A 20,061-nucleotide genomic window follows, 5' to 3' on the forward strand; every position below is an offset into this window, starting at 1 on the left:
TCCGTCCCCCAAATCCCCCCACCTCTCCCCAAGCTGAAAGCCTGTCCCCATTAAATGACAGCATCCTGCTCCCTCCCTGGCCCCTGGCCATCATTGTTCCACTTTGTGCCTCTACGAATTTGACTCCTCTAGGGACGTCACAAGGGGGAATCATAACAGTGGTGTCCTCAGGGGTCCCCTGCGTTGTATCGTGCATCAGAATTTTCTTCTTTGAAGGGTGAATAATAGTCCATTGTGTGGACAGACCTCATTTTGAGTCTCTGTTCATCCCTCTGTGGGCTTTTGGGGGTTTCTGGGCCAGTGAGACCTTGGCTTTGGCTTGCCTGTGGATGAGGAACAATAAGCCCAGAGCCCCAAGTCCATGTCTTCTGAGCCTTGTTCTCTGTGTCTGTCCCAAAAGGGGAGCAATGTCCCTCCTGGGGATGCTATGGACCAGGTTCCTGGCTGGGAGGGATCTTCATCAAAGAGGGTTAGAGGGTCTGCCCCGCCCACCTGGGCCTGGAGGGGAGGGGCTTGCCTGTGGCCTCCTCCTGCTGAAAGCTGCTCCCCTGGTGGAGGTTTGGGGCAAGGTCCTTGAAGGGTAGCAGGCAGGTGTCCTGGGGCCTCGTGGCCTTCTGGGTGCTTGTTGACTCCCAGCAGGTAGGGGTAGGACAGATGAGTGGCACAGGGCCTCCCAAAGTACTGTCCCCTGGGCCCCCTCCCGTGGAGCTCCAGGAAATAAAATCTGGAGGATGATACCGGCAGCCTCCCTGGTGGCTGAGTAGGAGCTGAAAGCCAGCCTGGGACTCTCGAAGTGACACTTGCCTTCATTAAGCTAATTAACTTTGGATGTGAATTAGCTCCGCCAGCGAGTGACTTAGGAAGTCCATCAGCAGTGGGGTCAGTGTGGCTGCAGCGGAGCCTGGGAAGGCATGCTGCACATTTCCGCATCCGCCAATTAAGGGTGCTTAATTATTAACTCAGGCTGGTGGCTAATGAGGAGGTGCACTCCTTGTGCTTTACTTGGGACTTTTAAGGCTGTTTACAAATCAGCAGGAGCATGGTTTCTAGTCGCTTGAGGACTGTGGGCCATGTTCCCCCTGATAGAGGAGCTGGGGCCAAGGGTGGATTCCTGCAAGGTCACATGGACTGGGATGGAAGTTCTGATGGGGGGCTTCAAACAACAGCAGCAAAGGGCCTCTGTCTTTAGCCCCAGGTTAGATCTCCATTTTCATTTCTAGTGTTTAAACACATGAAAAAAATTGAAGGTGATCTATGTTCATGGTAAATTGACAAAATTTAGAAATCTAATAGCTTTAAATTGCCTGTCAACTGATGAAGAAAGTGTCTGCCCATAGAATGGAATATTATTCAGCCTCATAGAGGAAGAAAATGCTGACTTACGGGAGGACGAGGATGAAGCTTGAGGACATTGTGACAGTGACAGAAAGACCAGCTCTGTGAGAGTCCACTTGAGCAGGGCTCTTAGAGTCCCCAGATCTAGAGAATCCAAGTGGAAAGGGGCTGCCAGGGCTCCGGAGAGGGCTTCAGACCACCATCAACAGGCGTGAGGATCAGTCGGCAAGGCGGAGAGGCTCTGGAGGTCAGCACAACGCAGGACCCAAGTCAACCGTACTGTGCTGCACATTAAAGAATCTCAAGAGGGCTGGGGCTGTGGCCAATGGCAGAGCCACTGCAGGGGGCTAATGCAGGAGGCCCTGGGCTCCACCCCAGCATGGGGGGAAAATAGGTTCAGAACAGAAGATAGTATTCTTTTTTTTTTTTTTTTTTGGAGACAGTGTCTTGTTATGTTATCTAGGTTGATCTTGAACTCCTGTTCCAAGAGATCCTCCCTCCTCAGCCTCCCAGTCCTGGGACTACAGCGTGTGTGCCACCACACCCAGCTAAGAGGATAGATTTCACTCGAAGTGTTCTTAGTGCAACAATTTTTTTTTTCAATCAGTTGTTTGAAAATGATTGAAAAAACTTCCAATCAAAATTTTTTTTGTGTGTGTGGGGACAGATGGCCCTGGGATTGAGACCAGAGGTGCCTTACCACTGAGCCACATCCCCAGTCTTTATTTATTTTATTTTATTTTGAGACAGGGTTTTGCTAAGTTGCTTAGAGTTTTACCAAGTTGCTGAGGCTGGCTTTGAACTCACAGCCCTCCTGCCTCAGCTTCCCAAGTGGCTAGGATTACAGGCGTAGCCACCTTGCCCCTCAGAAAAAGGTTTTAACATCAGATAATTTTAAAACCTATAAAATGAGAAGCATAGTGTTCCTCAGTTAAAAACTTTGTTTTTAATGTTCACCGAACCTGTAGGTTTGCAGGTATGTTCCTGCCACTGGGACAGATTCTGCCCTCATCCTGGCCATCTCTGTTTGACCTCTGCCCTTCAGTGACCTGGGCTGGGTATGGCCAGGCTGAGCTCAGACTGTGAATGCTGGTCAGTGTGGGAGTGTCCGGCTGATGCACACCTGTCTCTGTGAAAGGTCGCTTTCCTAGGAATGTCTGTTCACAGGATTAGGTTCCCAGGCTAGCCCACAGTCCATCACCCAGCTGAATTACTGAGTTTCATTTCTACCGGGTACAGAATCCCATGCTTCTTGGGGCACTTACTCTGTGCCGGGTCCATACTTCATTGTACCACTTTGGAGTTAGCCCACTGTACAGATGGGAAAGCGGAGGCCCTGGGAGGCAAGGCACTGTCCTCAAGTTCCTGTGGCACCTAGATTCAGATCCAGCCTGGCTCTGGTCTCTGCTGACCTGCTGTTTTTGATAGTTTGCCATTGGGGACCTGTGTGGGGGTTAACTACTAAATAGCCCGCTGGGCTCCTGTCCTAGGACTGGGGTACTGTGGGAACGTTTTGGTTTTGGCTGGTGAGCCTGTCCCGGGAACACCTGGAGAAGGAGCCGTCTCACTGTCAGCCTTGCGGGGAGCCAGCACCCGTGGCCTGCCAGGAAGGGTATGTTTGCGTGTCCAAGAACACTGGTGCCCTGAGGGCCTTCCGGGCTGCCCTCGAGAAGCCTGTTGGACTGCGACCTTGGCTGCACAGGGGTGGACAGCGTCCCAAGTGGGCTGTGTCCTTCTTGCCTCTCAGAGGCCTCTTTGAGGTCAAGGTATCATCCAGATCCTGAGCTGCTCAGAGCCCCACACAGCTAGAGCCCAACAGATGGGGCTTCAGCAGGTAGAGGGTCTATTTTTAGCCCCACAGCCTCTGTCACCTGGTCACTATGGAGATACTGGGCCAGTGCGCCTCCTCCCAGGGAGGAAAGGGGTCCTGTTTGCTTCCTGGGACTTGTGGGTCAAGGCCTCCGTCAGCTTGCATGTGTACCCGTGTGTGAGAGGCGGCAGACAGACTGGGAGAGTGCTGCCTCTGTGCTGAACTGTCCCTGGGGCTGGGCCCTGTGTTTGGGCAGTGCCACGGCTGTCTCTTGGTTTGGCTCAGGAGTCTGGGGGCCTGATTTGAGCAATGCTGTGTGACCTTGGGCCAGGTTGCTTAACCTCTCTAGACCTTCATGCATGACAAGTTGGGGTGGCAACTCCCGCCCTGCCTGCTTCTCTGGATCTGGTGACATCATTAATTGGAACAACTTCCAGTCCACGGTGAGAAGCAAGCGCTGTGTGTGTGTGTGTGTGCGCGCATGTGTGTGTGTGTGTGTGTGTGTGTGTGCCAGTAATGATTGTGTTGCTAGGGCCGTCCTCAGGAGAACATCCAGACCCCCTCCGCCCACTCCTCATCTTTCTGCTCTTTTATTTTGCCTTCTCCACTTGAAGGCAGAGAAAGAGGAGGTTGAAGGGGAAGATGTTCCAGTCCCTTTTGTACTTTGTCATAACAGATAGATCCAGGAAGGGTGAAACAGTCCCCCCACCCCATCTACCTTGGTGTCCTCGTTAGAGCTCATAAAAATCTGACATCGTGTCAGATTCACAGCCCCGCCCACGGTGTGCAGTGACACTCAGTGCATGAGCTCCTTTCCCATGGTGGACATAACTGAGGCTCAGAAAGGTTAAAATATGCATCTAGAGTCACACAGCCAGAACCGAGTCCCCAGAGTCCACGCCAGCATTTGTTCTTTGCATTGCTGTGCAGACTGGAGGGGAAAAAATGGACATAGCAGCAGGCCCTGGAGCCATGCTGCGCCCCTGGGGGAACTGCCTCTGCCCTCTCTTTAAGATCTCAGATTCAACTGTCGTCCAAATTAAGAAATAAGATGGAATAGCAGGTGTTGGTGGGGATGCAGGGACTCGGGAAGGCTCCGCGGAAAGGAGTCTGGCAGGTCTTCACATATTTAAATTCAGAATCACATGTAGCCAGCAATTCTGCTCCTCAGTCAACACCCAGGAAAAGTGAAAGCAGGAACTGAAGCAGACACTTGCTCACCAGGGTTCATAGCAGCACTGTTCATAGTAGCCAAGAGGAGAAAACAGCCCAAGCACCCAGCAGCAGATGAGTGGTTGCTCCAGAAGTGGAATATTATTCAGCTGTGAACAGGAATGAAGCACTGATACCTCCTCCTGCTCGGATGAGCCTTGGAAGCTTGATGCTGAGTGAAAGAAGCCAGACACAGAGGACAAAACAGCATGATTCCACTTACATGTGGCCCCCGAAGAGGCAGAGACAGAAAGTAGATTAGAGCTTACAGTGATAGGTGGAGGGAGATGGAGCTGTTGTTTAACGGGCAAAGCGCTTCTGTTTGGAATAATGAGAGATAGCACAATATCTGGAGATAGCACACTTAAAAGTGATTGAAATGGTGACAAATGCAGTGGCATATATCTGTAATCCCAGCAAGTCGAGAGGCTGAGGCAGGAGGATCTCAAGTTCAAGGCCAGTGTCAGCAACTTAGCAAGGCCCTAAGCAACTTAGCAAGACCCTATCTCAAAATAAAAAGGGCTGGGGGTGTGGTTCAGTGGTTAAGCACCCCTGGGTTCAATGCCCATTACCTCCCCCCACCAAAATAAAAATGATTAAAAATGGGGGAAAGAAAAAAAAGTGACTTCAGGCTTTCAGGGTTGTTCATGGATACTCGTAGAGCCTCAGGTGGCAAGTGGGGCCAGATCCTGCAGTTGGGGAGCCTTGCTGCCCCCGGCATGGGGAGAGGTGCCGCCCCTGCAGCCTGCCCACGACCTCCCACTCGGCAGCGCCCTGAGCTCCTCTGCGGGGTGTTCCTGGCAGTTACCGTGCGGCACGGGGACCTCTGTTTCTGTGGAAGACTGTGCCCTGATGCCGGGCATGTCCCTGTATGGCTTTCACTTGGCCTCACACAGTGGAAAGACAAACACCTTTTCAAGGGGCAGATGCCACCTGCCCACAGTCCCTGGGTCCCTTGCTGCAGAGTAAGTGGGAGATGGCAGTGCCGAGGGGCACCAGCTGCAGGCTGGGCAGCAGGCAGTGGGTGGGCAGAGGATCCCCAGGTCCCATGCAGGTAGCCTGAGTCTGGAGCCTTGCTGTGCCATGGAGCTGCTGGGGACCTTGAGCTGGTCCTGTGGGAGCTTCTGTTGGCTGCCTCTGGCTGGACCTGGTCTTCAAGGAGAATGTATGGGAGTGGCCGGCACCATGCTTGTGCCCCCCAGGGATGGACAGCATGTGGATTCGTCCCTGTCTGGCAGGGGTGGGAAGGGCCTTCCTTTTCAGCAAGCTGTTACGGTCAGCCGGGGCTGTCGGCACCTTCTGTCAGGACTCTGGCAACAGGTGGCCTGGACATGTGGTGGAAGGGCGGCCAGTGGGCAGGGCAAGGCCCCGTGACAGGGGAAGGGGCAGTGTGCTTGAGGGCGCCCTATGGAGCTAGGCTTCTCCTCGGCCTTGTGGAGTCCCCTGCTCCAGCACACCCATGGCGCCCTCCCTGAGGTGTTTCTGCTGGTGTCCCAGGGTCCCCATAACAAAGTACTACAGACCAGGTGGCTCCAGCCCACCCAAATTTCTCATCTCACAGTTGGGAGACCAGGAGCCCACCTCTAGGGTGTTGGCAGGGTTGGCTCCTTCTAGAGGCTTCCATGCCTCTCCCAGCTGTGGCGGTGGCAGCATCCTTGGTGTCCCTTGACTTGAGGACTAGTGGATTCACTCTGCCTTGGTCATCGTATGGCCGTCTCCTGGTGTCTCTTCCTCTTCCTCTTCCACTTATTCGAACCCAGGGATACTTTACGTAGAGCTGCACTAGCAGTCTGTTTTGTTTTTTATTTTGAGACAGCATCTCACGAAGTTGCTCAAGGCCTCGATAACTTGCTGAGGCTGGCCTTGAACTTGGGATCCTCCTGCCTCAGCCTCCTGAGTCACTGGGATTACAGATGTGAGCCACCAAATCTGGCTCTCTTATAAGGGCACCCATCTCTTATAAGGACATCCTGAGGACACATCCCACCCTGGGACCTCCCCTTAACTAATTCCACCTGCAACAACCCTATTTACAAGCATGTGTTTCTGAGAAGGAAGTGAATTTGGGGGCTCTTCAACCCAGAACAGCTCTGTGCTCGCTGCATGAGTGACTTAAAAGCCACCTTGTGGGTCTGCTTAGATGTGTGCATGCAGAAGGGAGGCGTGTCTGGTGGCCTGGGCATGCCGTGGGGTGGCTCCCACATCGTACCCTCTTCCTGTCCAGGCCCTCCTGTCCCTGGCCTCTGCATCCTGAGCACACCGCACTGACTCCACTGGTTCTTGAGGTGGGAGCCTCAGTGCCTTTTGGGGGCAGGCCATGATGTGCGGGCTCTCTGCCGAGCTCTCAGAGTCCTTGTGTTTCTCTTCCCTCCCCTTGGAGCCAAGAAGGACGTAGGGATAGCCCCGTGACCTTGGGCAAACCAGCTCCCGCTCTGAACTTGCCTGCAAGTGAAGGTAGCTGACCTGGGCATCTCAGAAGGTGCCGTGCAGTCTGAATTTCTTCTACTGTTTTACTGCTGAGAAAACTGTCAGCAGGGAAGTGCACCCTGGGTTCCCCCACAAGCCAGGGCCCCTGATTCCCACCTTGTCCCCGACACTCTGTGCCCCTTCTGTGATGAACCTGGTTCACACATGGGGTCCTCACTGTGTCCTGCATGTGACACAATGATTCTTTTTTTTTTAAATATTTCTTTTTTTTTGGTGTAGATGGACACAACGCAATGCCTTTATTTTTATGTGGTGCTGAGGATCGAACCTGGGTCCCACCCATGCTAGGCTAACACTCTACTGCTGAGCCACAATCCCAGCCCGGTACAATGATTCTTGAGTGCTCACCTCTCTTCCCCAGGGTGCACACTGTGCAGGGGTGTGCACGAGCGTGCGGTCTTTCCTCTGTCCCTCTCCTCCCGGGCAGGAGCTCCCTGTCTCCCCAGCACAGGGCTCATCATGCGGGGTCATGGAGCACTCTCAAAATCATAAGTAGGGCTGGGGCCGCGGCTCAGCGTAGAGCGCCTGCCTCGCACGTGTGAAGCACTGGGCTCGATCCGCAGCACCACATAAAAATAAATAAATAAAGATTAAACAAAATTATGAGTAGATGGATAAACACCAGGATTTTATTACAAAAGAGAGGAGGGGAAGGGTAGAGGCCAGGAAGATCCGCGGAGTTCGGCACCCATCTCTCTAGAAACACAGAGGCCGAGGGGCAGGCAGCGAGTTCACAGTGGAGCCTCTCCGGTCAGCCCTGACTTTGTGCCAGGGCCTGTCCGAGGGACACAGACTGCCCCAGGTGTCACCTCAAAACAGGGTCAGGGCCAGCGTCATCCAGAGAGCCGTGCCCTGAGAGGCATTGTTTTGCAGTCTATGGCCAGGCACCATCACCCCCTGGTCATCGAACCTGGCTCTCATCGTTAATTAATCTTTGTTCTAGATTCAGGCTGAGGTGGTGGTCAGGAGGAGGTGGGACCTAATGGAGGGGCGGCTGCAGGGTGCGTGTTCTGAGGGGACGCAGTGGCCGCCTTGGGCTCTCACAGTAGGTAAACTGGAAAACAAGCAGAAGAACCACAGTGAGACCGTGTGGCAGCCCGTTTAAAATAACTCGCAGTGGCTTTCCAGTGCGTCAACGGAAACACTGGGTGAGCTTGACTCGGAGATCTCTGACACCTGTGTGCTTGGGTGTCAGCAGCTACTGCCCTGTCATCTGGTTCAGTGAGTGACACGCAGGCAGTTGGAGCCACTGCTGCCTCTCTGGTGCCTCCTGGGACCCAGCATCCCAGAAGATGGGGGGACAGTGGTGTGTGCGGTGGGGTGCAGAGTGCTCAGGTCTTCCATCAGGATTATTCTGAGGAATCTCCCAGAATGTTCTGGAACACATTTGCAAACACTTCCATTGCATTATGGAGGCCAGACATCCATGATCTGCATCCTGAAGGATGACTGCAGTCCCAGCACAGATGAACCATCCTCTTCATGTTCTTTGAGGGAGGCTCTCAGAATGTCCCTTAACTTCACGGGCCCTGCCCTGGCATCCACAAAGCGCCTGCTAGAAGCCTGAGATCCCCTGCAGGTTGCACCTGGCAGCCAGCTGTGCTCCTCCCCCGTCCTCGTCCTCCTGGGGGCACTTCTCTCCTGGCTTTCCTTCAGTGGTGAATGCTGGAGGGGCGAAGGAGGTGAGAGGGTGATGGGGTGCATCCCCCAGTTTGCTCAGGATGAGCCCCTAAGTGGCCTCCCCTCCCCCTAGTTATTTTTCCTTCTCTCCCCCATGTGGTTTTGCTGCTTTTCATTTTCCCATATTTCAACCACAGGTGTTTGTATGGCTGCCCGAGGGGCCAGCGCCGTTCTCCATGACTGATGTCCCAGGGCTTTGCGACTGCGCTGAAGCTCCGTGGCCTTGGCCGCTCATTGGCCCACTTCTTAGTGGCCGAGGTGGCTGTCATCCTGCCTGGCATGCTGGACTGAGCAGGAGCTGGGGGTTAACAGGGCAAGGGCTCCCCATACCGGGCACACAGAGTCCCCAGAGAACCCCTAAAGTATAGTCAGCTTGCCGGGGAGTCTGGCCCCTTCAGAGTTCAGTTTTCTGATTCTTTCAGACCATAGAAAACACTTCGCAGAATTAACAGTCTGTAACGTGCGTCCAACAAACGTTTTGAAATTGTTTGGACCCCTCATTATTTTCTTAGCATTCTGTTATTTCCAAAGAAACTTTAAATGTTCGAATTTTAAGACATAAAATAGATAAAATTTAAAAATTTTAAAGCTCTGCTCAACCCTTCAAACCTCAGCTCAGTCATGTGGCTGGTGGCAGGCGCTGCCCTTGGATATTCCTGAATCTGCTTTTGGAACCTAGACAGCAACTAATCAGGTGTTTCCCTGCCTTTCCTCCCAGAGCTCAGTTTTCTAGTTTGCAAAGAACATTGTTTTTCTGATGCTCGCCTTCAGTGTTCATTCACACAGTGGTTCACTCACTCATTCTTTTGTCTGTTAAAAAGAAATGACAAAGCATTGCGAAGATCACTTGTGTGGCGTGACGTGGTGCTGGGTATTGGCAAGGTTCTCAAGGTAAATTAGATTTGTCCCTTGATTTATGAAACCCTCAGGTATAGGTTACAGGAAAGTGATGGAGTGCACAAACCGGGGTCCTGAGCATCACTTGGCAAGTGGTTTGAGCCAGTGGTGTCCTGGGCCTGGCACCCTCCCCGAAGGGCCCCGCAGTATACCCACACCTGTCTTTAGAGACAGCGACGTTGCTAGGCTTGTGTGTGTGCTTTCTGGGGGATTCTCTGTAGTATGAATATATATTATTTAAAAACACACACACACACACACACACACAGCTGCCTGTGGCTGTGCGTCTGCTTTTTGACTTAACAGGATGTGAATCCCAGAGACAGCTCCTGTTGGTTCACTTAGAGTTGCCTGGTTCAGCTGCTCCTTCGTTTTCTTCCCCTTTCTTATTTTAATTTTTGGTATTGGGGATTGAACCCAGGGGTGCTTAGCACTGTGTCGCATCCCCAGCCATTTTTAAAATTTATTTTGAGACAGGGTCTTGATAAGTTGCCGAGGCTGGCCTTGAACTTGCGATCCTCCTGTCTTGGCTTCCCCAGTCCCTGGGATCACAGGTGTGCACCGCCGCGCCCGCTGAAGTTGCCTGGTTCTTCTAGTGATAGGCTTAGCGTTCTGCGGATGGCTGCCCTTCACTGGACCAGCCAGCTCCCTGTTGGTGGGGTCTGCAGTGCTAGAGAGAGGCAGGTAAGCTGTAGCAGGGGCCTAGAGCAGGTGGGCCTCCTGCAAATGCAAGCTCGCACCTGCAGAACGCGTTCCCGAGGTGCAGCTGCCAGGTCAGTGGGGTGAGTTCCTTCTGCTGGTGACAGTGATGGCTGAATTGCTCTCCATGAGGGGAGTGCCAGTGTGCACTCCCGGTTACAGTGTGTGAGTGCCAGCCAGTGGCTTTTAACCTCAAAACCCCAGACAAGGAAGAGCTTTTAAGTGAAATGAAAATCTGGAGCAATGTTCTGGGTGAGTAGTTCCTCCTTGGCAAGAGCTGCAGTGGCAGTGCCTGTGTGGGCATGACGGAGAGGGGGCCCTTGGGGTTTGGACGCTCAACTTCAGTCTGTGGTCTGGGGTCCTTCCTGGTGGGAGGCGAGGGTGGGCAGACGCTGCCTTGCCCCTCCTCTGTCCTCTTGTCCATCATAGCTGCTCTCTGGACACCCACAGATCTGACCTGCTCAGAGCCCTGGGAGCTATGTGTAGGGGACACAGATGTGTCCAGGAGAAGGCTCAGTGGGACTCCACAGACCTGTAAAATGAAAAGTCGTTTTCCCAAGTATGGGCATTCCTCCCACAGAGCTGTAGCGTGCAGAGGTGACCCGGGGCTGGCAGGGCAGGAGTAATGGGCCTAGTGCTCGGCGGGAGCCGTTTTGGATGGCAGTGAAGTTTGTATAGCACCAAGGGCACTCAACTTGCCTCGAAGCTGCCCACCTCCAGCGACTTGGGCCCCTGTGCAGCTTGGCAAGTGTTAGGTCTACTTACCACACGCAGCTGCAGTCACTGTGGCCCCTGCCCCTGCATCAACAGAGGCACCGGAAGAGGCAGGGAAGGTCCGACCTCAGAATAGAGAGAGTGAATGGGGCTTTGTGAGCAGCCCAGCCCTCCACCATGCTGCTTTGGTTTCACCTTGAACCGCTGAGAGGCCGCTGGACCTGGGGCTGCGGGCCTGCTCCCTGGGGTTGGTTGGGAGGCCAAAGGGAGGCAGTCGATGCCAGACCCAGAGAGGGTTCCCTAGAGGGAGCTCGGGTGGGGTTGGCCATGGCTCTGTGGTCAGAGACCCTGTTGTGCAACTGGGGAGGCCTGGGGCTAGCACCGTGTCCACCCTGGGGCATTACTTCCCTGTGTTTTAACGAGTGCACCCCCAGTGACTGCTGGATGTTTTGGAGTAGTGCAAGCAAAGCCTCAGTGACCTGATGGTCTTTGTTAGATTTTCCTGTTTCCTCAGAGGCTCAAATATCTGCAAAAAGAACATTTGCATGGCCCGCCTAGAAGCAGGGGAACAGAGCAGGTCCCGTCTGGGGCTACCTGGTGCCCCGCACAGGTGCTCAGAGGGCACGTCTCTGCTGGGCTCAGGTTCTGACCAGAAAGAAGGGACCTGGCTCTGCATGGCCACCCCACCTCAGTGAGGGGCTCGTGCTTTGTGAGTGAAAGCATTGGTTATCCCAGATGGTAGTTCTCAGGAGACGTAGCTGCTGAGTTCGCGCTGTCCCAGGGCGTGCCCATGACTTACTCACCTGGCCAGGGGTGCCTTTGACAGTGGATGAGCCTCCTGCCCCATCTGGCCAAGGGCTCTGACTTTGATTGCTGTCCTCTGTCCATAGGTGAGGTTTGGGGGCTTCACTCCACTCACTAGTCCAGGGACGGCCAGGGACCCGCTGAAGGGTGTGTGGCCTCCGAGCCCCTGACCTGGGCCAGCGCATCCCAGCACTCAGGAAGCTGCTGAGAGCCACGTGGTGAATGGACAGGCCCAGGAGGCAGGTGCTGCCCACGCTCGCACCCAGGCTGAGCCTTTGCTGGCTCCTGAACCTCGACCTTTGTTCTCCAGGCTTGGGACACTAAAGGTGGGGCATTTTAAATCTGAGCAGGAGACCATTAGGAAAAGACCTCGAACCTGGGAACTCCTGCCTTGCTGAGCGCCCTGGGAAAGCCCTGTGCGTCCTGCCAGCTAGCGCTGTGGGGACAAACGCGCTCCTGGGCTCCTGGCCGTCAGGATTGGAGCCCACGGCCTCCGCAAGGGTGGTCAGTTCCTGCTTCTCGTTAGACAATTGCTGCTTCAGAACAGACTCGGAAGGGGACTGTCCCCCTATACTAAAATTAAGAAAATAATAAAACAACCCACGTACATTCCAAACTTTAAAAGAAAAAAAGAAAAGAAAAAGTGTTTAGCATCAACCCGGGGAAAAATAAAACAATCCAGGGCACACCCAGGGGTGTAGGAACTCAGGAGCTCCCACTGGGCGACCTGAGGGCCACCGTCCTGCCCCTGCTGTGCCGCTGCATGAGGCCCCAGTCCTGTGGAGCTGGCAAAGCATGGCAGAAGCTGTGTTGGACAGAGTCCCTGAGGTGTCCCAGCGGTCCCTGAAGTTGCCAGGAGGGCTCTGTCCCGGTAACCATCACTGCCAGGTGCCCGTGGCTGGGGTGTGGGCGCGTGAGAGCCCTGCGTTCCACCTGTAACCCTGTGTGGGGTGGCAGGGACCGGGAATGGGTGAGGGCCACGTCTGGGTCCCTGCGGCCCGTCCCCCTCAGGGCTGAGACACAGTCTTCATGGAAGGGCCATGTGTTCACCAACACACCGCATCCAGTAGCCAGATGGTCCAAACAACCCATCTCGGCACGGTATGTAAATATTTTCCGTCATTATCGTGGTGCTGCCATGTTCACATTAAGGAGGATTAAGAACTACAACGAGGCGTTCTCCAGCAAGAGCCAGTCAGGCCCCAGGCAGTGCTGCAGAGCCGCCCCTACACCCTGGAGTGGGCAGCTTTTGAGGTGATGTGGTCCCTGCTGGCTGGGCTCAGCTGTAGACTGTTCCCCTCAGAGCTCCTAACCCTGGGAAGTTCACCTCTCGTGACCTGCCATGCTTTCCTATTAGGTAGAGTGTGCTGACACAGCTTATTTTCCTCATTGCTTTGCCTACTAGGAAGCACACAGCTGGGATTTATCCTCATTTGCTTGTCGATCGTCCTCAGTAAGGAGTCTTAGCCTAGATTTGTCTTCCTCTCCTTTGGTTTCCTTCTTTGTTCCTCTCCTGGTTGGGGTGGTGGGGGATGTAGTGAGCCTGCATTGTACGGTTTCTGGGAGCAGGTGGCGTGGAACGGCATGAACAGGCCCCGCTGTCTGCCCAGTGTGCGATTGCCGGGTGCAGAATCAGCCTGTGTCTGGCCTCTGTGAATTACCAGCTACACTGGTGGCTCCAAGACGGGCCTGGCCTAGTTCTGCCATGTCTTTCGATGCCGATGGGTAGCATTAGTCTGGGGGATGGGTTAGTTAGGATAACTGGGGCTGACGGCTGGGCCACAAGGCCCTCGGCTAGTGAGTTAGGATAACTAGGGCCGGCAGCTGGGCCACAGGGCCCTCAGCTAGTGCTGAGGCTGCTCTTCACCCCTGGAGCTGTTGAATTGGACAGTGCTGTGCGGGTGGCCACAGTGGCCGCAGGCAGTGAATCAGCGACCTGGGCCCCTCCTACTGTGGTTGCACTGTCCCTAGGGTTTCCCTGGAATCCCACCCTGGATCTGTCAGTCAGCTGGTGGGTGCGGGGAGGGAGGCAGAGGGAGGGAAAGAGGGCACACATGGAGGACTGGGTGGGACGTCTGCAGGGCCAGGCCTGAGGGTGGTGTCCTCTTGTCCCAGGGCCTCTTTTAGCTCCAGGGAACTAAGGAAGAGGCAGTTGGAAAGCCAGATGGCGTGGAGCAGATGAACAATTCATGAAGGACATAGGGGAGGCCTCCAAGGGGACATCGCAAGGGTCCCAGTGAGTGTGTCTGCCCCTGGATGCAAGTCCTTGTTCTTGGTTCAGGGCTTGGGCTGTGTGTCCACGTTCTCATCTGTCAGGACCACAGGCTGGCAGAAGTGGGAGACATGGACAGGCCTTTTAGAGACCATCCAGCCCTGTCCTCATCTGCAGAAGGGGAGCCAGGGCCTGGCCAGGGGAGCCGACCCTCACAGAGTTGGTCAGCGGGAGCCCTGCTCCAAACCCCACCCAGGGATCCCCCATGGCACACAGGGCATTCTGTCCACATCTGCCCAGTGTGTGAATTCCTGCTCTGGTCAGGACGATGGGGAGTCTGGGAATGAAACCATGGGCTGACCATCGGGCTGACGGGTGGTGACCTGAGTTCTCTGTGGGGTCTCTTGAGAGGTTCTGGCCTTGGTGCAGCCGTTGACATTCATACCAGCCTTCTCCGGCAGCCACCCGGGACACCAGGAGTGGATGGTGGGTTCTTCCCAAGGCTGGCTTACGCGCTGCCCCTGGCAGTGACTCGTGTGTGGGAGAGTGAAAGATGTCCTTCCCACGAACCCTAGAGAACCTGACAGGGGCCTCTACCTCTGCAGTGGAGGGCTCGGACTCGGCCATTGTGTTGCTGCCATGTGGCAGTTTGGACAGGCTTTGTGGGGATTGTCTCTCTCTGATCATGGGTGTCAGCTGGGACCGCTTGACTTGGGCTGAGCAGGCATTTCCCAGGTGGCCCTGCTCCTGTGGCTGGGTTCTTCACGGCTTCGTGACATCCAGGCAGGTGGCTCCCTATGCAGGTGGCTGCTGTCCCCCCCAGAGTGGAAATGCAGAAGCATCCGATCCTGCCACTTTCCACCTTCCTGTTTCTTAATTTCTTTTACTGTGATAAAAATATACATAACATAAAATTGAACTCTTAGCCATCTTTAAATGCACAGCCAAGTGGCATCAAGTGACTACGCCGTCATGCAGCCACCACCACCATCCATCCACAGGACTCCTTGCATGGAAAACTGAAACCCTGTGTCATTAGATGGTGCGGCCCTGGGTGGGCACCCGCCACGCCACTTCCTGGCCTCTGAGCCCGGCTGCTCTGTCTCCTCGTGTAAATGGAGTCCTGCGGTGGTCGTCTCTTGGTGGCTGGTTGATCTCGCTCGGCACAGTGTCTTCCAGGTGCATCTGTGTCACAGCGTGGCTTGGAATTCCCTTATTCTTTACAGTTGTGTGCATCATATGGATGGAGCAGGTTTTGCAGGCCCCACGCAGTTGCCTGGGCTGCACCCGCCTTTCCGTAGCTGTGAACATGGCGAGCAGGTTCCTATTTGTAGGCCGCCTCTCGCCTCTCGCCTCTCGCCTCTCGGCCAGGGCCTCCTGTGGCATGGGTAGAAAGTTGGCACAGTGTCATTCCAACCCACTCTTGGTTGGAGGGCAGGCTGGATTCAAAGGATGTGGCCACTGGAGGCCACCAGAGGAGCAGCCCATCACAGCCACTTGGGCAAGGATCCTGCAGACCTCTCAGGCAACCCCACCAAGGCCTGGCTCAGCCCACCAAGGCTTCTGGAATGCTCTGGAATGCACGGGTGCCGTGGCCCTGGCGCTCTGGGCAGGGCCCGTGGAGGAGCTCGAGCCCCAGCCCAGCTGTTCCCTCCCTGGAGGGGACTGCAGTTGTTACATAATCTGTCTTTCTGTGCTGCACCAGGCCCTGGTTACTTGTCAAAAGTTTCCAAAAGCCAGTTGTATCAGCTCCAGGCAACTGGGGGTGCTGCCTCTCCCTCATAGTATTAGTCACTCTGTACTTGGCTAAATTTAACTTTTTATCATCCAAATGATATTTTTGTGGGCTTGGGATTTTACATAATGCTACCAACTGCTGCAGGCTAAGAATTTCTCCTTTTTGTTATGCGTGTGCGCGCTTGTGCATTGTGCTGGTTTTTTCCCCTGTGAACTCTTGCACACTCAAGCAAGCACAGCTGGGTTCCTTCTCTCCAGCTCTGCCTTCCCAGGTCTGGGTTTCATGCCTCCAGGCTCTGCCATGGCCGCCCACCCACTGGGAGAGGAGGAGTCCTTCCGCCTCACAGTGGCCCTCTGACCGTCTGCACCCCTGTCACTGCAGAGCCCTCACCCAGGGTCTCCTGGGGCCCTCTGCCTCCAGCAGTCTGGGCTTGGGAAAGAGCAGCATGCTCATGAGCAGCAGAGGGAGGAAGCTGAAGGGACAGCAGTGAGAGAAGCAGCCAGCCTCCCTGCGGGGTCTGGGTGGGGGGCAGGCACAGGTGGAGGCCCAGGGCTGTTCCTGATGAGAGGGTGGGTGGAGACCCGCTCTCAGGAGGGCCTGGCACAGCATGTGGGGAGGTGGGCCTGTAGGGCAGCCATTCTAGCCCCCGGAGCCCCTTGCCTGGAAATGGCTGCACAGTGGGCCCTACCCGGGGGTCTCATGGGCCTGGAGGTGCCTCCTTCCTGGTGAGGAAGCAGGGTCAGCTCAAGGGGGCAGAGGAGTAGAAATAACAGGACAGAGGCAGTGACCGTCAGTGCTTGGACCAGGCAGTTGCTTTGACTGGCTGCTGGACTCAGGCTCTGTGACATAGCCACTAGTGTCCACTGCCTCTCAGATAAGGAAGCCAAGTCCAGGGAGGCTCAGTGCTGCTCCGTCCTCAGAGCCAGGCTGTGGTAGACCAGGTGTCTGTTCTGTCCATCTGCAGGCCTTCTCAGCCTCTGGCTTTGTCACCTCTCCAGGCTAAGTGGCTTCCCACTTAGTGGTTGACCCGCCGAAACATCGGATGCCAGCTGTGCCCTGCGCTCTTCCCTGGCATCCTTAGGCCGACTCTGGCCTGATCTGCCCTCCCAGGCACTGGTTTTCAAAATGGATGGTGTGTATGGCAGGATCAGGCAGAACTGGAATTTGCCTCTGGTCCCAGGACAAAAAGGAAACTTACTCTTTTGAGTTTTGAGAGTTTTTCAAAATGCACATGTATTTCTTGATTTAAATTAAGCAACATTATTTTATTTAAAAATTAGGAACCCCCAGGTATATATACTCAGAAGAGTCAAGATTACATGTCCACAGGAAAACTTGTTCACAAATACTCTCATCAGCCTTGTTCAAACAGTCAAAATGTAGAAAGAACCAGCTGTCCTATAGCAGACAGGTGGAGAAACAATGTGGCCAGTCCACACAGTGGAATATTACTTGGCCATTAAAAGCAGTGATTCACTTCTGTGCGCCAAAGGCCGGAACTGAGAGCATAATGCTAAGTGGAGAAGCCAGACACAGAAGGCGCCTGTGGGTTCCATAATGCCAAAGAGATACAGAATACAGTGTGTGGCCTCCGGAAGAGGCAGACCCCTAGAGGCAGAAAGCAGATGGGTGGTTGCCAGGGCCCGGAGGAGGGAGGACAGGAAATGACCACTCTTGGGCACAGGGTTTCTCTTAGGGTGATGAAATGTTTCAGATGTGAGTGTGCTGATGGCTGGACACTTACCACAGCCCCCACCCCCAGTCCTCCAGCCACCCGCCTCAGGCTCCATGTCGTCCAGGGGTGAGGCCAGCTCATGACACTACCCACTTGCTTGGAACTCGAGCTCCCAGCCAGGGCCAGCTCGAGACACACGGACGTCTGGGTAGGCTTGCAGCTTGGCGCCCCTTCAAGCCGGTATTCTTTAAGTGTTTGTTTGACATTTATTTAGTGGGGATGAGGAGAGACTGATAGGCTATTAATAGAAACCGTATAGAGAAACAGATTCACTTACTCGTTCACTCCCACCGCCCCACTCGGCACCAGGGAGCTGAGAGATGTTTAGGGAAGCAGTTCTGACTTCTGCCGTTCCTGTGGGTCTCCGAGGCTGTTTTTGTTTTGTTTTCCTGTTTTCTGTCCCCTGTGATTCCCCACGTCCTTTGAGAAGCACAGTGAAGACGTAGTTTGAAAACTCTCAGGGGTGGAGGGCTTTCCTTTAGTCCCTGGGCCCAGCAAGCGGGGGGGTGTCACTTGGTTTCAGACCCTTGGCCCCAGGACCTTGGCTATGGTCATCAGGGTGCCTCCAGGGCTCTCAGCAAGGAATCCCGTGTTGTTGTGGGTTTCGTTTCCCTTCAGGGCGTGGACTTTATGTGAGGGGGTCACTGCCTCCACAGGCAGCAGCTTTCCATGTCATTGCGGGGGTATTTTGTGCCCTGCTGGTCTGGCTCCTCACCAGATCCTGCCTTCACTTATTGGACTTTAAAAATGCGGTTTTTTCGGGGGGGGGGGTCAGAAATACCATTCCCCTGGCACCCCTCTTTGAGTTCCAAGAGCGCCTTTTTTCTCCTTGCCCCTGTGGATCTAATTCTGCTGGGTGTGAGTCACCATTGGCCTTCTCACCCACGGGGAGGCATCCTGAGGTGTGGAGGGGCCTCGCCTGCCAAATCTGGTCACCCTTGGCCGGGGTGTCACCGTGGTGAGCACTCAGCCTGTGTGGGATTCCTGACCTCCCAGTGGGGGGATGCTGCTGACCCTGCCGTGTTGGGGTGGCAGTGACCCTGAGAAGCAGGTGTAGGGCCCTGCAGAGACACCTGAGCAGTGTGCAGGAGCCCGGGAGCCGCACCCTAGGGCCCTCTAGGACCTGGGATGCTTTATTGTGCAGGGTCCATGTGGGCACGGACTGAGGCCCTGGAGCTGAGGGCGGAGGCGGGCTGCCGAGGAGCCTAGGTCCTCAGAAGTTGTCTGCAGCCCTGGCTGTGGCTTCCCTGGGAGCGTGGGCTGGTGGGGGCGTGTGTGAAGAGCCCGTTCCCGCACTGCCCACCGCCTGCACCAGGCTCTCTGTGCCTCCCATTCCCTCCTCTCCTGCTCTGGCTCCTGCATCTGTGCTGCTCGCTGGCAGTTGATCACTTTGTCATTCCGAGCCTCCATTCAGTTCCCCTGGGGTTGGCTTATACCTGTCAAGACCTGCTCACCCTCTAGGGGCACAGACGGGTACCTGAGGGGCCCGGGCGCCTGGCTCAGCCTGTAAAGCAGGGCTGTCCTGGACTTGGGGCTTCGGTTCCTGGACCCATCCAGCATCCACAGCCTGCAAGGGAGCTGCCTTCTGGCCGTGGTCATCAGGGGTGCCTCCCAGGCCACTGCCTGCTCCCTGCTCATAGGTACAGGGGTTCCAGGATGTCTTGTGCTGCACTGTAGCCTGGGGGTGTCCTGGGTCCCTGTTGGAGCCCCAGACTGGGTGGCAGCTTCAGTGGCATCTGTGGGGTCGGTTGGACTCAGGAGTCCCTGGAGGCCCCTCTCTCTTGCAATTCTATTGTGTGCTCATCTTGGCCTTGGTGGCTTGCAAAGGGGGCGTCCCGTCCCACCGTCCAGCTGGAGGTCCTACATCTTCTGTCTGAGTGCTCTGGGGCACACACCCCTGCTCTTCTTCCTGCTTTGTCTGGTTTTCCAGCCCCTCACCCTCCCCAACTCACAGTTTGGGGTCCTCTGATCCCAACAGGGTTCCTGGGTGAAGACCCTTCCCCAGGAGGGGAAGGAGGCAGCTGTGCGTGCGGGTATGGGTCCAGCTCCTGGCAGTTCCCTCAGCACGGGGCAGTGTCAAGGTGCACCCGTCACCAGTTCTAAGCCAGAACTTGCTCCCTGAGAGCACCCTGGACTGGGTCGCTTTGTAAAGTGGAGACCCCCTCACTCAGATGTCCCGTTCTATCCTCTTGTTCCAGGGGGACCGGGCTTTACGTCGTTGCTCTGGTGAGACTGGCTCTGCTGACCTCCCTGCGGATTATCATGGGTGATTGGGAGTCCCGTCATCTCACCTCCCTCCTGTTGGGCTTCTTCCTGCAGGATGCTGGCACGTGTGTCCTGGTCCCCGACACCCTTCTGTGGGCCTACTGATCCGTTCCTCTTCAGTGGCAGGGACATCAACGGAGCCACTCAGACCTGCAGGTAAGGCCACGCCCTGCACAGTGATCAGCCTCCTGGCCTTCAGGGTTTGGGTGTGTGGAGCCCGTTGCCCTTTCCTCCTCCCTTAAAACCCTGACCATCTGATCAACATGGGGTAGGTTGTGTTCATTGATTACGCTTCTTACAAATATTGGTCTATGTTCCTCACATAGGAAGGACCTACATCCTATGTCTGGTACCTCTGGATTCCAGATTTGATACCACCCTGGGGCCCCGGTGGCACCCTGGGTGGCTCTTTGCCACTCCTGCCCTGTGCTACCCACTCTGGGACCCTTGGAGTTTTGCCTTGAAGATGGCGG

The 20,061-nt window shown here is 55.2% G+C and overlaps 1 protein-coding gene across 8 annotated transcripts in view; it reads left to right on the forward strand.

Moving 5' to 3' along the window:
- The window catches only part of Pitpnm2 (phosphatidylinositol transfer protein membrane associated 2), a 124,945-nt gene that overhangs the window by 9,822 nt on the left and 95,062 nt on the right, over nucleotides 1-20,061 (forward strand). For 7 of the 8 annotated variants that reach the window (XM_046446063.2, XM_058579802.1, XM_046446061.2 and 4 more), the window contains exon 2: nucleotides 19,643-19,744. The gene's annotated coding sequence lies outside the window, so the exon portion shown is untranslated. Of the gene's footprint in view, nucleotides 1-19,521; nucleotides 19,550-19,642; nucleotides 19,745-20,061 lie in introns of all 8 variants that reach the window. The other variant, XM_046446060.2, reaches the window with a different exon arrangement.

Source organism: Marmota monax, unplaced genomic scaffold (genome assembly GCF_021218885.2).
Source record: "Marmota monax isolate L192 unplaced genomic scaffold, Marmota_monax_Labrador192_F-V1.1 WCK01_AAM20220418_F8-fsc00092, whole genome shotgun sequence".
In the NCBI taxonomy this organism is placed as follows: Eukaryota; Metazoa; Chordata; class Mammalia; order Rodentia; family Sciuridae; genus Marmota; species Marmota monax.